At 28.1% G+C, this 16,792-nt stretch overlaps 1 protein-coding gene and 1 long non-coding RNA gene across 6 annotated transcripts in view; one reads left to right on the forward strand and one right to left on the reverse strand.

Annotated features, from left to right (window-relative positions):
- The window catches only part of LOC118191003 (uncharacterized), a 77,775-nt gene extending 64,691 nt beyond the window's left edge, over positions 1 to 13,084 (forward strand). Inside the window, exon 11 of the long non-coding RNA XR_015040127.1 lies at positions 12,930 to 13,084. This is a non-coding gene — a long non-coding RNA (uncharacterized LOC118191003). The remainder of the gene's footprint in view (positions 1 to 12,929) is intronic.
- LOC118204970 (uncharacterized) overlaps positions 1 to 16,792 on the reverse strand; it is a 48,101-nt gene that overhangs the window by 9,411 nt on the left and 21,898 nt on the right. For all 5 annotated transcript variants that reach the window (XM_085812552.1, XM_085812550.1, XM_085812551.1 and 2 more), the window contains exons 4-5: positions 15,701 to 15,932; positions 1,784 to 1,858 (exon numbers count right to left, since the gene is read on the reverse strand). The gene's annotated coding sequence lies outside the window, so the exon portion shown is untranslated. The remainder of the gene's footprint in view (positions 1 to 1,783; positions 1,859 to 15,700; positions 15,933 to 16,792) is intronic.

Here is a 16,792-nt window from a genome sequence, read left to right on the forward strand (position 1 = left end):
TGGGAAAATATACTATTTGTTTCTTTTTTGAACAAATAGCACTTGCAAAAACTGCTCTGAAATTTGAATTCATATTGTTTGCAATTAATAATATTGCATTGCATAATATCCCACCAACTTATGTGTCAAGTTGTTTGAATCACCAACGTATCAATACTGTACTTGGTGATTATTTCTAATATTTCCTCAGGAAGAGCGATTAAATCTAGAATTTTAATTGAACACCTTCCTTATGATCAAAATATCTAGCAAGGATCAGACAGAAAAAAAAGCCCAAACTTTGCATAAATGGTTATCATTCGACTGTTTTCAAATTTGATTTTCAGAGTGGAGACTGCAACTCATATTTTTAACTATTGCCTCAGTTTTTATATGGGCAAAATAATTCCCCCCCCCAAAAAAAAAATTAAATTTTGATGGTTTTATTTTTTTAATTTAACATTTTTAATTATTTTTTAACACCCACCTTCTTAAAATAAACCCTTCTAAAAAAGACCCATATGACTCAACCTATCAGACTCAAAAATGAGAATTTTCCTTAGAAATCGGAAGATTTTTCTAAATGTGAGAGTTTTTTTTTTTTTTTTTTTTTTTTTAATAATGAACTATTTATATATTAATTCTTGAATTCAAATTGTACAAAAATACTTTCTTTTTACTTCTTATACAAAAATGACACTTTGATCAATATTCATTTGATTATTAACAACAGCATCAGATGTTTGCTTTCTTTAAGAAAAAAAGTAGCACAGAAACTTTCATTTGTTCATCACCAAATTACCATTTGTTCATAGAAATTACCAAGAAGACCTCTTTTTGCCAATGAAAGTTATTCCAGTGTGTCACCATTAATCGCGATAGAAAGTTAATCCTTGTAACAACAAAATTTTCTCACATTCTGGTATAAAGAACAATTAAGATGGCGACTATTATTTTAGATAGGTAGTTAGCTATATTTTAAAATTCCATCGGAACATTCCAGCTTTCCAAATTTATAGCTCAAAGATTTTACTCATCCTCAAAGACTTATATTGGAAGAAATAATGTAAAACTGAAAATCAAGCAAAAGAGAAAACATTTTTTATTTTAACACAGGCTTTGAATAAAACTATATAAATTTTGAGGGCAATCGGATTTGAAGGCTCGTCTTCTTTAGGAGCAAAAAATTTAAATCGATTTAGTTATCAATCTTAATTTAATTCAGAATGTAGACCAAAAAGGTTGTTATTTTGTTTAATTTTAAACCTTAAAATTTTTTCAAAGCATTTAGTTACAACATAAACACAAAGAACAGCATCAATCTTGAGTGACATGTGCAAGCAGAACCTGCAATTATGCTGGATGGTCACTGGAGAATTGAAACAGGATGTTTTTAGACATATCTACTCTCAGTTACTAAATACACTAAATAGCTTGCCAATGATAAATCACATTTTTTTTTTTTTTTTTATTGGTAATTTAAAGAAAAATCGAGCAATTTTAGTTCCCAGAAATTAGGGATAATATGCCAAGCTGCATGAAATTCATGAGAAAATTTAGAAATAAGACAAGAGTCCAGAGAAATATGTTTAACAAAAATTCAATCAAAAACTGGACAGCTGGCACATATCTTGACCAGTACTTTCGAGAATGTAAACAGACACTGATATATCACCTGTCTTTAAGACAGCCACCTTCATAAAAGACCAAAAGTATCTGCATATCACATATAGTTATTTTACTGCACTAATATGCTGGATACTAATACAACATAATTATATAATGAGCAATAAAAGAAATCTACCTTGATCTTGATTTTATTTCTCATCAGTGGCTGGCCTAGTTCAGGAATGATGTCAATTATATCCAAGATCAAAATCTAAAATCAGAATAATGCTTTATGTGATAAAAAATTTCGGACATATTCCAATTAAAAACTGCACATAAAAAGAAAAAGAAACTATACAAATTTTTCAAAGTCCACAATCCGGACTCGTCGGGACTTTGGCGATTCCGGATTAGGGTTTTTATCTGGATTATAGATTATCAATTTAAATCTGGTAAGACGGCATGCAGAAATTATACAATTAAATATATGAAACTGTAATTTATGAAATAAAGAGCAATTACGATCTAAAAAGTAACAAAATTTACAAAAAAAAAAAAAAAAAAAAAAAAGCTTAATATTTATTTGTTTACTTTATTAACCTTATCGTGATGGCGCACCTTTGTTTAAGATGCTCATGCGGGGCGGAAGAGAATCAAAGGCAGTCACCGTACAGGACGGAGGTTTTCCATCGCTAAGTGTAATTTTATAACAAAAATCAGAAAAACAAAAGTTTCGCTTCTAGCATCGTAATTTTTTGGTATCGTTTTAGATTATTACTTGAGCTCTTATATATGTTAAAATTAGCCCTTAAAAACATTTTTTTCTTTATTTTACATGAAAATATACTTAAAAAATTGCTTATCTTCTAAAATAATTTCCGGAAGCGCTATTCAAATTATTCCAAAGTCTTAACTGATAAAATCCATCAATAAAGTTTAAAATTAATAAAAAGAACACAATAAAGACTATTATTTACAGTGAGAAGTAATAAAATTTAAAATGAAAACAAGTGCAGGCATAATTTCTTGTTCAGTTACAAAGTTCCACTGTTCAAATCCTGTAATTGCTGTGTCGAGAATACCGACTAACTTTTCAATCGAAATTTTTTCGTTTTCAATAACCTCACTGTCACTTTCTTCAAAGGCTTTACTGTCTTTACATGCATGCGTATGTTTGTGGCTTTGAGGTCCGGATTATAGATCATTCCAGATAACGGACATCCGGATTACGGACTTTGTACTGTATATTAAAATAAGTCTATCATTCAATTTTTTAATCCATTTTAGACAAAAAAAAAAAAACTCAAGACAAACTTGCAGTTATTAAATTCAAACTATTATATACATAGTACAGAAGTCCAGAAAGAAATTTTCAGTTAAGTGTTTGTGTTATTTACATTGTGTGCATCATTTACATTACATAATATTCTTAAATTTTTAAGAACAAAATAATTCAATGCTAATTAACTGCTATACCTGCAAACTAACAGAAAAATTTTAAACTGCAAGATAATAACCAAAAAAGGAAAATTATTTTAAACTGAACTTTGTTACTTAAGTTGCAAATCATAAAGGAAAAAATATAAATAAATAACTAAAAATTAAAAATTTACGAAAACTCGGAACTTTTATAATGCAGATCTTTGAACATGCTTTCAAATTTCTAATTTCTTCTTCATATAAACATATGGTTATTTCCTATTCCTGTAACTGATACAGACACATATATAAACCTATCTTTCTGCTAGAATTAATGTTATAGCTGCGTTCTCGAAATCTTAAAATCCAAAAGGTTTACAGGCTGAGTGGCAACGCCATTTCAAATTATCTTCAAACTGACTTTTAATTCACTTTATAATGAATGATTCAGGTTATTGAACTATTTGTAATACAGTTCTGATGTAAAATTTTTTTTTAGAATTTAAATTTGCTTTTTTACTTTTATACGTATTTGTTAAGAATTTAAATTTGTTTAAATTTACCATTTAAATAGATATTCTAAATTTTATGTTCTATGGCTAGTTTAATTTTTTTTTTTTTTACATGCTGAGAAAATCCCAAATAGTGAAACTACTCTATTTATCAAAATACTTTTAAATAATGCGATGAAAATAAAATTAATGATTAATGTACACAGTATTTCTGTGGATAAACTTTGATATGTACCATATATTGAATACAAGTATTAGCTGATTAAACATTGCTCGAATCTTTGTACACTGCAAAGTCTGTAATCCAGACGTCCATTATCCGAAATGATCTATAATCCGGACCTCAAAGCCACAAACGTTTTCTTTGTATGCTTTACGCATGCGCGTTTAGCACAAAAAACAAAGCAACTTAAACAACTTGCATTGAAAGAAATGTTTAATAAAGTAAACAAATATTAAGCCCTTTTTTTTTTTTTTTTTTTTTTTTTTTGCAAATTTTGATACCCTTTAGATCATAATTGCTTTTTATTTCATAAATTACGGTTTCATATTTTTAATTGTATAATTTCTTACCAGATTTAAATTGATCTATAATCCGGAAAAACCCTTAATACGGAATCACCGAAGTCCAATGAGTCTGGATTACGGACTTTGTACTGTATAAAAATCTACAAATGTCACCAGTATATTAAGACCAGTTAAATCGCATTAAATTTACTAAGATCAATAAAAAAGTACATTTCAGATGAAACCAAATTTAATAGAAAAAAATTATTCTGAAAATCACTTGCAATTTGCTTGATTTCAGTTTTGTTAATTCAATTAATTTTAGTGCTGGCAAACATTTTCTTTAGTAAAGGCTAAAAATTAAAAACTGAGAGATTGAGTGATTTAACGAAAAACCGGGAGAGTTGGTAGCTATGCAATTTAAATGATAACTGAAATTTAGAAGATATTAAGATATCAAACATTTAAGAAAATGAAAAGAACTCCTAATACTGCATTACTTCAAATTTAAAGCTGTCCCTAATTATTCATATTTTTAAGATTTAACATTAGAGTACGACTTCAATTTAAAGCAAATATTTTAACATGTTGTTTCTGTTGATCTCCTACTTCCTCCACATCTTTAAAGAAATTATCTAAAAATCTACCTTTTAATGGCACAGAAAACGGTATGCTCTGGTGCAACAGTGAAGATGAGAATTCGGTATTTTGACAGTGCAAATGTCCGTAAGAAGTGAGATTATATCTGAAGAAAGTCTCAATCAATTTGGTACCTTGTTATATTCATATTAGAGTCCATTTTAGCAAATAAAAGTATTTCTTGTTTTTTAACACCTATTATAAAATCATTTTTATTTTCTTAATTTTCCGCTTTTAAAATCGCAGAGGCTTAAATTCCAATGCCAGATTGGAATGCAGTAATTCAGATAAAAAGATAAATAAAAAATGAATTTTGATACGATTTTGTGGTTGTCACAGGAAACAGCCACAAAAGCATTAAAAAATCAAGCAATGTTTCTAATTCTGGTTCTGAATAAATATTTTTAATAATCAAATTTGGAAACAAAAATAACTACAAACACAAAATCATATATAATTTAATCAAGCACACGGGAAAGCAATAAATTGACATTCAAGGAATGGGTTTATCTTCAACTAAATAAAGTGAAATCTGTCATGGTGGACTACTTTAAAAAGTGACGTCTTTTCAAAACATAAACATCGCCTCTATGAGGTGACCACTTCCATGGAAGACCCAAAGCATTAAGAACTATAAGAGGTCACCTTAGGAAGGTTTCACTGTCTATGATTATCAGGTATGATTATCACGATAAATGCAAACCTATTCCTTGACTACACTGCAGTGCAGCATGATGGATGAATAGATTTCAGTCCAGCAACACGCAAATGAGTTTCATCATTACTGTATTTGACTACATTTTTACAGGCATCATGCCTGTAAAAATGTAATTAAATACAATTATTACTCTTCCAGATGTTGCCAGCAAATGGGTTTCAGTTGATTAACTCAAACACTCAGCAAGGATGCCTGTACAAATATACAGTTAAATACAATCATTACTGTTTCAGATTTGTATACATTCAGTGTTTCAGTTGATCGACCCACACACTGATCATAGATGCCTGTTTGAATGCAGTTAAATATAATTATTACCGTTTGAGGTTTGTTGAGTTTTGGCTTTCAGCTGATAAACCACACATGGATGCTGGCCCAAATGTAGTTAAAAACAATTATTATGGTTGCAAATATTATCAGCAAATATTCAAAACAAACATTGAAACAATAAAAAATGTACAGTGAATTTGCAATATGATTCAAAATAACACATTTATGAGTAGAAAATTTATGTGGCCTGTAAAGACATTTTTTCAATTATACATTTGCTGCAAAGATTTTCAATAATCAGAAGTCCACACTGATATTATTTTCATATGCATTAAAAACAAACATGAATAACTCACTAGAAAATACATAAAATGAAGCTAATTAATATTCAATGCGATATAAATCTTATTCAAAGATATGTTTATTTTTATTTGTAATTATCAGAAAATAAATTAATTATTAACTTTTGCACTAAGAATAACTACTTTGTTTGGAAATACATTTAAATGTGAACAGCCTTTTTTTTTTTTTTTTTTTTTTTTTTTTTAATTTTTTAGCATTTGAAAATTAATAAGAGCACAGCCCCATTGAACCAACACCATCTATAATCCGTAATGAAAATGATTTATAGTAATTTTTCACCAAGGCTACAAAATTTATCAGAAATGAAACACCATCCACATCCATACTATCATAAGAAATAAAAAAAACTTTATAATTATTTACTACAAACATATGTATTTTTATTTATGCATCAAAGAAAAATTTAATAAGAGATTAGATTGTTATTATTTATTCTCAAGTTTGGTCCCACTTGATAAATTTTCTCTGAAAACTTAAAAAGTTTTCACAATTAATTAGATTGTTTTATAGGATTAACATTCTAATTAATCAGAATGTTTTATTAAAATTAAAGCAAGTTACTTAATAACTAATTAAATGCCAGAATTATTTGAAATATCGGTTTAGGAATTTAATATTTAGCTGTCAATATATCTGAATTACAAAATCTAACCAACAAAAATGACCAGAATAAATAGAGCAGAATTGAGAGAGAAGATAAATATAAGTTTGAATTTATTCCATATTTTGTGGGAATTTAAGGAACTGTTAATTAAAAACTCAGCAATTTTAATGCGTTATATTGCTGCTCTTGCAAAGTGCAAGATATTTATGATTCAAATTTAATAAAAAAAACTCCGAAAAAATAAAAGAAATGTATTGCCACTCAGCAAAATGCACTATATTTGTCTCTCAAATTTTATTTGTATCGTGGAAAAATGGCAGCACCTAGAGCAACCAAATTGTAAACATGCGTAGTCTTCTACTTGAACATGTGTACCTCAAAGCCCAAATTTTTAATTTTTTTAAAATTTATTTCACATTTGTGCAAAATTTATTTCAGGAAGTTTTGCTTAAAAAATCAAGCGATATAAAAGCTTTATGTGCATGCCACTCGGTAAAAGCACAAGACATCTATGGTTCAAATTTAATCAGAAAACTTAAAAGAAATGTGTTACCACTGCTCAAATTAAAATATTTTAACCTTTCATTTGGCAGTGTGTTGTAAGTCAGCAAAACATAAGATGACATCCCTGACGCTGATGTGGTTGGTAATTATTGAAAATTAGCTGCACTTTGTCTGACCCGGTTAATGCCAAAGTTTTGTGTAGATTTGCAACCCATTCAATCTAAAATATTGAACATAAAGTTCCAATAAGCCACTGAAACACCAGAGATGATAGGCTGTTTTGTATTAAGTCTCATTAGCTATAAGGAATATAGTTTATGCTAAATTTTTGCATTCTTCTGTTATATCTTGCTTCTACAATAAGAATTAAGGAAAAGCAATAGCTCACCTTAACATATAGGGATAACTTCTATGGATGAGCAGTTAGTACAAATAAATTTAATTACATAGTTAAATATCCCTAGTCATGATAAATTTGCATGGTTACAGTTACAAAAACTTTTTTTGTTTCTAAAATATATGCAATAAAAAAACACTAATATCATTTTGTGGCTGTTATAAATTTAAAATATTGATTTTAAAATAAGATTAGTATAATTATACATTACAAGGTACAAGTTATTTATGATTTGTAGTTGTAGCAACAACAAACAATAAAATATTTATGGGTCTTTTTTATTTTGTTGATGTAGCAACAACAAAATAGGTATGTGCCTTTTTAATATGAAAATTTTCTAGATATTTCAGCTAATTTATATCAATTTCCTCCCTAAGTTTATTTCTTTCAATAAACAAATGAATATTCTCACCAATCTCTGCTTCATTTTGTAATTTGTTAATGTTTCAATAATGTACCTTTGAAGAATAATTTTCTTGCTTTTATAAAATCAATTTCTTCTTCAACGAGTTTCTTCTTCATTTTAGAATCAGATTTAATTCAAGATTTATGTTATTCTAAAGGCACTTAGAATGTAGAAGAAACTACTAATTTTATCTCTTTATCATGCGAGTATTGAGAATATATATCAAATGATATACAGACAGAGCCAATGTCACAGAATTTTTAGAATTTAGTGAAGTACCAAGGAAGAAAATTTAGGGATGGCAAAATTTTTAGAATTTAGGTCAAGAACATACTTTTAATAAATTTTAAGCTTTTGCTTGCTCCAATACTTGCATTTCAGCTTTTGTATTGTGTGTCTTTTTTTTTTTTTTTTCTTGCTCCAATGCTTAGCTCTAGTGGAAAGATGAACATGTTAAAAGAAACACTTCTGGGATGAAAAGGAGAAAATTCAAATAATGTTGTTTTTACTGTTCTTCCAAACATTTTCCAAAAGATAAGAAATCCATCGCAATTTTCCTATAAAACATTGCTAGTTAATAAATACCATGAAGACATTTTTCATTTCGTGACATTTTACTTTAATTATGAAGTCTATAAATCTTGCCTTCAAATCCTTCCAAACTTTCCAAGGGGCAAGATCTAAAATCCAAAAGAAAAATTATCCCTACCAACTCTGTAAGAGCAAAAAGCCAGATCTTTGGGAAAGGGGAGAATTTAAAAAAGAATAGGATAAAATGAATTTTCAAAAGAGAAATGATACATATTTAACTATACTAAAACAATTATACAAGAAAAAACTCTTATCATGAAAAATGTAAAAGACAAATGAAATTAATTTTAAAATATTTTGTTTTTTCTGAGAAGCGTTTTAGAAAGTGCTTCATAGCATTTGATATTGTGTTTATTTTTCAGAATCAAAATATTCTTAAGTCACAGAAATGGAAAGTAATGTCAGTTTAAATTATGGCAGCAGAAAATAAAAATGTTTTATAGTAACATTATTTCTTAAATATAATTTTAATATATTATAATTATTTTTATGATATTTATCAATGCTATTATGTTTGTAAAAAAAGTCGTCATAAAATTAACATATCTGAATAAAAAATTTTGTATACAAACTTATCTTCAATTTGTTAAAATGTTGATTAGTAACCAAATTTAATCTAGCATAATAAAAGAACTAATATTTCAAAAAAAAAAAGGGGGGAAAGCTTTTTGTAGTGTAATATTTTACGAACTCACAGAAAAGAGAATTTCAAAAGAGAAATATTTCTTAGCGCATTTACCTTAAATCTGTAATCGTTGCGAAGTGTAAGAATGTCAACATAAAAGGTTACCATAGTCTTTGTAATAATAATAAAAAATTACTAATATCAAAAAAATGTTTAGCCATCGCTGCATGAGTCACTACTCAAGTTGTCATGTGTTGATAAATATGCGGTGATGAAAGCAAAATATAATAACTAATGATTCGCCAGGTTGGAGTCAGGGATATAAACTATTAGTAGGAGTTAAATCAATGATATTTCTATATACAGTCAAAAGTTGTTAATTCGGACACCCATAATTCGAAATGATCTATAATCCGGACCTCAAAGCTACAAACTTTCTGCGCATTCGTCGCATAAGACCTTTACGGCTGCGAATATGCTTGTGCGCGTGCGCAAAATACATTTACGAGTGTGCGTTTAATGTATAACGGACGGTATAAGCTAAGCTAAAATTCTCTATTTCAGTTAATGTTGCAGATTGCGTTGTTCCTTAATCTTCGAATTGGATCCGGCTTATTATTTTTTGCAGACTGTTAGAGCAATTTTATACAAGTAAGCTAGAACTTTCGATTATGTCAAATAGAATTTCTGATATATATAATTATTAATATGTAAAGGATCTACAAAGCGAAAGTATATTTTGAAGTTCATTAAACAAAAAGTGGAATAGCTGCAAAAAATGGATAAAGGCATATCCTTTGTTTATCTAAACTTTAACGTTTGTTTATCTAAACTTTGTTTATCTTTAACGCTGTGCACGCAATGAATTGGAAGTTGATCTGTCAGCACTATCCTTATCTTCAGGGCAGATGTTTTTATTTTATTTGGCTTATAATTCCTTACTAAATATAGTATTTTATCTCGAAGTACTCCATCTTTGATATGATTTAAATCAAATTCCTCGTCATTATAATTCGCTTCCGATAGCGAAGAAAGTAACAGAGGTTATTGAAAACGAAAAAATTTCGATTGACAAATTAGTTGGTAGACACAGGAATTATAGGACTTGAACAGCGGAACTTTGTAACTGAACAAGAAATTATGTCTGCTTATAGAATTAAAAAGAATTTATTATCACATAAAAAACGAAGCAACTTAAACAACTTACATTGAAAGAAATGTTTAATAAAGTAAACAAATAAATATTAAGCTCTTTTTTTTTTTTTTTTTTTTTTTTTTTTGTAAATTTTGATACGCTTTAGATCATAATTGTTCTTTATTTCATAAATTACGGTTTAATATTTTTAATTTTATAATTTCTGCATGCTATCTTACCAGATTTAAACTGACGATCTATAATCCAGAATAATCAATAATCCGTAATCGCCGAAGTCCCGACGAGTCCAGATTAACAACTTTTGACTGTAGAATGTTTCAGTTTGAGATGGAAGCTACGGAGCCAAACTATTGCTCACACAAATTTATGCTAAATTATTTCTTCAATAACAAGGTATTTGTTTAGTGCTGAAAGGAAATTAAGAATCGGGACTTTCCACATGTTTTACCTACAGGGGGGAAAATCAAATGCACATGCGTAAAGCATTTATTAAAAAAAAATTGTTGGCGGTTTTGAGGTCCAGATTTTGGGTCAGTCCGGATATCGGATGTCTAGATCTCGAACTTTGTACTGTAATAGCAATGAAAAAAAAATCTGAAAGGTTTCAGATTTAACGGTCACCCTAAAGGAATTGTTATGGTTTTTATGCTCTCCCTGAGCTCATATTCTACCAGTTTGTTATGGCACCCACTCCCACTAACTCTCTCTCTCGTTTTTTTTTTACTCCTTTTAGCTTTATTACTAAGTATTGTTTTCGCTGCATTTACACTACATACAGTTCAACAATAAAATTGTAATTTTTTAAAAGCTGTATAGCATGTCCATTTGGTGAATACAGCTATGAAGTGTTAAATGTTGGCATACATTTTAATATTTTTTCAGTCTTTTCTCAGTTCATAATATATTCAGTTTTTTTTTTTTTTTTTTTTTTTTTTAGTAAAATGGCTAATAATTTTTTGGGGTCTTTTTATTATTAACTTTTCATGTCTTAACTTTATTTATTAAATAACACATTCTTTTCACTTACACCACATAAAATTCAATTCCACAGCAAAATGACAAAATATTTTAAAAACAACAGATCGTTTAGAATTCCCAATAGCGTGTTACATGCATATTTTTATATTTGCTATATTATTTCTTTAAAAACTAACTGCTCACACAGCAGGCTGCCTAAAACAGTTTTCATAAAAAACAAAATGTACATAATGATTTTAATGAATGCAGCTGGTGTAATTTCATTAAAATGTTGAATGTTTCTAATTAGACATCTCACAATTTTAATACAAGTTTATTTATATCAATCATATTGAAAACCAGAAAAAAATATTACAAAATGTGTTTATTGCTTTTAAATCCCTTAGTTAAGTAATAACATTCCAATTTAAATTTGAAAGTATCTTAGGCTTTACTGGATGGCAACGTGCTGGCACACAGAAGATAAAAAAAAAATTTAAAAAAAAAAAATTATTTCTGGCCACAGCAACACATATTTGCAGTTTGTTAATTAAAATTGAAAGCTATTTAGCATATATTTTTCCAAATGGCCAGAGCCTCACATGCTGGGGATAATAGCTTATTTCAAACAGTGATGCTAGTGCTCACTTTCAAATCATTGAGTTTGTTAATCAAAAATTCATTAAAGTTTTATAAAACATGAAATAAATAATAAGACAAATTCAAAATTCAAGCCTCCAGGTGCACATGTTCAAGTGCAAGACTACATTATTAAAAATTTGATGGCTCTACATACCATTGTTTTTTCACAATGTGAGGAACATACTTATATTGCATGCAGATTCCTTATTATTTAATTTCTTTAAAAGTAATAAATGTTGATAATATCTGATGGCAACAATTTGAAAAGTGATACATTATTTATAGTGAACCAAAGCAAAATGCCATTTTGAGACTAACAGCCCCTTTTTGGGTTAAAAAGCTGTTCAGAGTCTACCAATATAATAAATACAAACTTAACTATGGACTAACAAAAAAACATGACATTCGACTGCGATTATGATTATGATAGTAATGATAATATATTAGTCATTGGCCTCAAGATATTATTTCCAATAAAAAATAAATTCAATGTTGTTTTTAATGCAAGATCCTGGGGGGGACAACAAATTAAATTTATCAAAGCCATAAATTTATATAACAAACCCAAATGTATTAATGAATGATTACAACAATGTTTTGAGACAAACGTATTATGATATTAAGTATTTAAACAAATGCTGCTGTTTGAAAAACAACCGATTTTTAATTAGAATATTTATTTTGACAATATTAAGTAACAAGATATCATATTAAACAAATAATTAAATACTAGCAAAGAAATAAAAATGGTAATTGTTGTAAAATAATTATAATATGAGTGAAAACAAATAAACGAAATTAAAGAACTTCAATTAACATATCCCAATATAAAAGGAAAACTCGAATCTGTTTTGAGTTACTGTTTTTAACTTCCAAAATAAAAAGTAAAAGATTTAAAAAAAAAAAAAAAAACTCCAAAAGCAAAAGGTATTATGTATGCACATAAAAGTATCTGCTGATGAAAAAATATAATGAAATTCACATTGATTAAAAATAACTATTATTGTTTTTCTTTCTATTTCCTATTTTCAGAAAAGGTTTCAAGAATGAAACTAGCAGAAAGCAAAAGCATGTAGCATTCAAGGCAAAGGCATGGAGCGGGGGAAGGAAATATGGCACTAAGAATTCATAGTAGGAGTTTAACAGAAAAATGCCCCTATGAAATTTAGCATAAATATAATGCTAGAGAAATAACTATGTAATAACATACGCACCTTAGTAAAAACCATCAAAGTTTCAAAATAAGATGGTAATCATGCACATAAAAATTCCTAATAAACAAGATTGCCATTTTTTGTGTGCATTCACTTCATTATATTCCAAGTTTTAATGGACAAACTGTGATGTTTTATATCCCAAAGGGGTATTAGTCTCAAAACGGCATTTTGCGTCATTTCACAGTCTGTGTTGATTCAGTTTTCAGACTGTTGCCACCAAATATTGTTCATGTATTATATTTAAAAAAATTAAATAATGAAGAATCTGCATGAATATTTCTCGCATTGTGAAAAAATGATGGTACATAGAGCCATCCAATTTTGAATAACATAGTCCTCCAAGGAACATGGGCACTTAGAACCTGAAATTTTGAATATATTTTTTTATCTATTTCAAATTTTGTAAAACTTTAACAAATTTTTGATTAACAAACTCAACAATTTCAAGGCGAATAATGGCAACAAATTTTTTTTTTATCTCCAGCACGCGAGGCTGTGTATCGGAATTCTAAAGATAGACTGTTTTTAAATATTTTGTGATACAGTACAAAGTCTGAAATCCAGACATCCATTATCCGGACCTCAAAACCAACAACAACGTTTTTTCTTGTAAGCTTTATGCAAGCACATTTGATTCCCTCTCCACGCATAATAAAACATCTGGAGAGTCCCGATTAATTTCACTTTGACACTAAATAAAATACCTTTTTATTGAAGAAACAATCATTTTAGCATAAATTTGTACGATCAGCAAGTTGGCTCCTTGCCGTGTATCTGCTTGACACATATCTCAAACCGAAACATTTCACATAGATACATCGCTGATCTGACGCCAAACTGGCGAATCATTATTTATTATACTTTCCTTTAATCACTGCATGTTTATCAAAATATGACAACTTGTGCCAGCCCTCAATAAGGCTTAAGTATATGTGGGAATTTATTAATTCAGAATTCTGATAAGCCTTAAGCATGTGCAAGAAATAGACATAAGTATAATAAATAACTAATACAATTCAGGCTTAATTGTCTCTGTGCAATAGAAGCAAGGTAAAATTTAACAGAAGAACTTGTCGTTAGTCGCCAAGCTCATGATGCATAGCCAATATGTGTAGGGAACGGTAGCTAAATTTGATGATGATAGTTGCAAATTTTAAAGGTTTTCGGATATTGCAAAACAAAGGTGAAATTTTCTAATTAACGGATTTTGTAAAAAAACGTGGAGAAGCGGTAGGTAATAAATGAAGATAATATAAAAGAAATTTTTCATTATGATGACAATGCTCCTTAATTATCAATCAAATAATGGATGGCAAAATTTGTAGTATGACGGCTCTAGATCTAAAAAATACCGCTACCGATAGTGAAGAAAGAGACAGAGAAGTTTGTTACTGAAAACGAAAAAATTTCATTTGACAAGCTAGTCGGAATTCCCGAAACAGCAATTACAAGACTTCAACAATGTAACTAAACAAGAGATTATGTCTGTCTACAGAATTAAAAAGAAAGTATTATCACAAAAAACGAAGCAATTTAAACAACTTACATTGAAAAAAATTTTTAATAAGGTAAACAAATAAATATTAAGCTTTTTTTTTTTTTTTTTTTTTGTAAATTTTGATACCCTTTAGATCATAAATACTTGATTATTTCATAAATCACGATTTCATATTTTTAATTTTATAATTTCTACTTGCCATCTTACTAGATTTAAATTGATGATCTAATATCTGAAAAAATCCCGAATCACTGAAGTCTCGACAAGTCCGGATTTTGGACTTTGTTCTGTACTGCTGTTGAAATGAATTTTGTGTGGTTTAAGTATGAAGAACATGATATTTAATAAATAAAGGTAGCATACAAAAAGTTAAAAAAAAGTCCTTTTGGGCATAATACAAAATCTGAAAGCTCTCGAATTTTTTTTTTTTTTAATCCAAGCTCAAGTTTAAAATGTATGTTTACGGGATTTGTCTGCAACTTGAGAAATTATGACAAAATTTATCCAGGAACACAGATTTTTTCAGCTAAAGGAAATAATGCTATGAATCTTTTCTCAAAGTAATGAATTTTCACGCTTCTGAAAGAACGAAATTTTGACCAGAACAAAAGGACCAAAACCCTGCATGTAATTAGTTTCATTGATCGATTTTTCAGGGTAAATACTTAATAAAAATGTAAAATATGTACACATTTAATATTTTTTTCATCTATACAGAAGAAAAATACGTCATTCTTTTTCTTCTACAAAAAAAGTAGTGCTAATGCATAAATACCACTAGAATAAAGGAAAAGAAAGAAAGAAACTATATAAGAAAATTAAGGTCAGTGTTGAATAACTAACATAAAATATTTATTAAATTAAAATGCAACATTAGTTAAGTATTAAAATTTAAAATAATAAATATACATCTTAGTAAATATAAAATCATTGTACTAGTAAATATAAAAATCTTAAATTTAATATAAGTAAATTATAAATTAATAAAGTAATAATTAAGTAAGTAAATTATAATAATTAAATTTAATATAAGCAAATTTAATGTTTAGTATATTGCATAATGTAGAATACTTAAAATAAAATCATACTTCTTTCTATGGTTTCACATTCTTTTTCATCTTTATTAAATCAAACAAGTTTCCTGCTCTCCGTGTCACTTGTAATTATACATTATGCCTTTATTTCTGGGTGTTTCTGCTTTTGTTTCCAATTTGCTTCGTAACTGATGAAATGAAGAGTATATCACAGAGGTACTTTACAAACAGGCCAGGGGGCATCGGAATTGAAATGAGTGAGGAGGACACATATTCAAAGTTCTTCCTAAAATAAAAATGTCAATTATTAGAAAAATTAAATGATTTATGTAAGAAACTCTATTTGCATACACACATACATAAATTCCAGAATACAGAAGGAACTCTTTGAAACATAATCTGTCCAAGAATTTCTTTCACAGAACTGCAAACTGCTCCTCCAAATACAAAAACGATAATTATTAAGAAGTATCAGGATTATTTGTAGATGTTTCAAATACATAATCATGCAGTAAAAAAAAAGGGGGGAGTTAAGAAAGAAATGGTGTGTGCAAATACAGAATCAATCATTTCAATGTATAATATTAGAAAGAAATATTAGTGCATGGACATATGCAATTACTTTAACGAAGGTACAAGATTCATAAGATACAATGTGCATCATACTAAGTAGATCCAACAGTTTTTTAGCCTGATACTCTAATTTTAATGCAGTACAAACACCAAAATCCAGAATCATCTGGATTTCAGCAGTTCTAGGTTTTGAAAATTTTCAAATTTTAAATTATCAATTTAAATCTAGTAAGATGAAATGTATAAATAATTATAAACAAACTCAAGAATTTTAGAGAAATGCAATGCCCACTGACCAAATAAAAATATTTTTTAGGTGTATTATCATTCAACCAAGCATAAGATTAAAAATTTTTTTATCAAATCTATTCTCTTATTAATTAACAATATGTGTAAAAGGTTTATAAGTGTTTTTCACTTTCACAGTTTTATATGTTAATATTTAATAGATATACTTATGATTTATTTATCATTTCTTCATGTATTTATCTTTGTGTTTAATATTTTTAGAACAGCCATATTATTTCATTGTTGCACCAAAAAAATTAATATCCTTAAAAGTTGCTATTCTCA

Source organism: Stegodyphus dumicola, chromosome 3, assembly GCF_044657685.1.
Source record: "Stegodyphus dumicola isolate Sdum_Otavi_A_Nest chromosome 3, ASM4465768v1".
Taxonomy (NCBI): Eukaryota; Metazoa; Arthropoda; class Arachnida; order Araneae; family Eresidae; genus Stegodyphus; species Stegodyphus dumicola.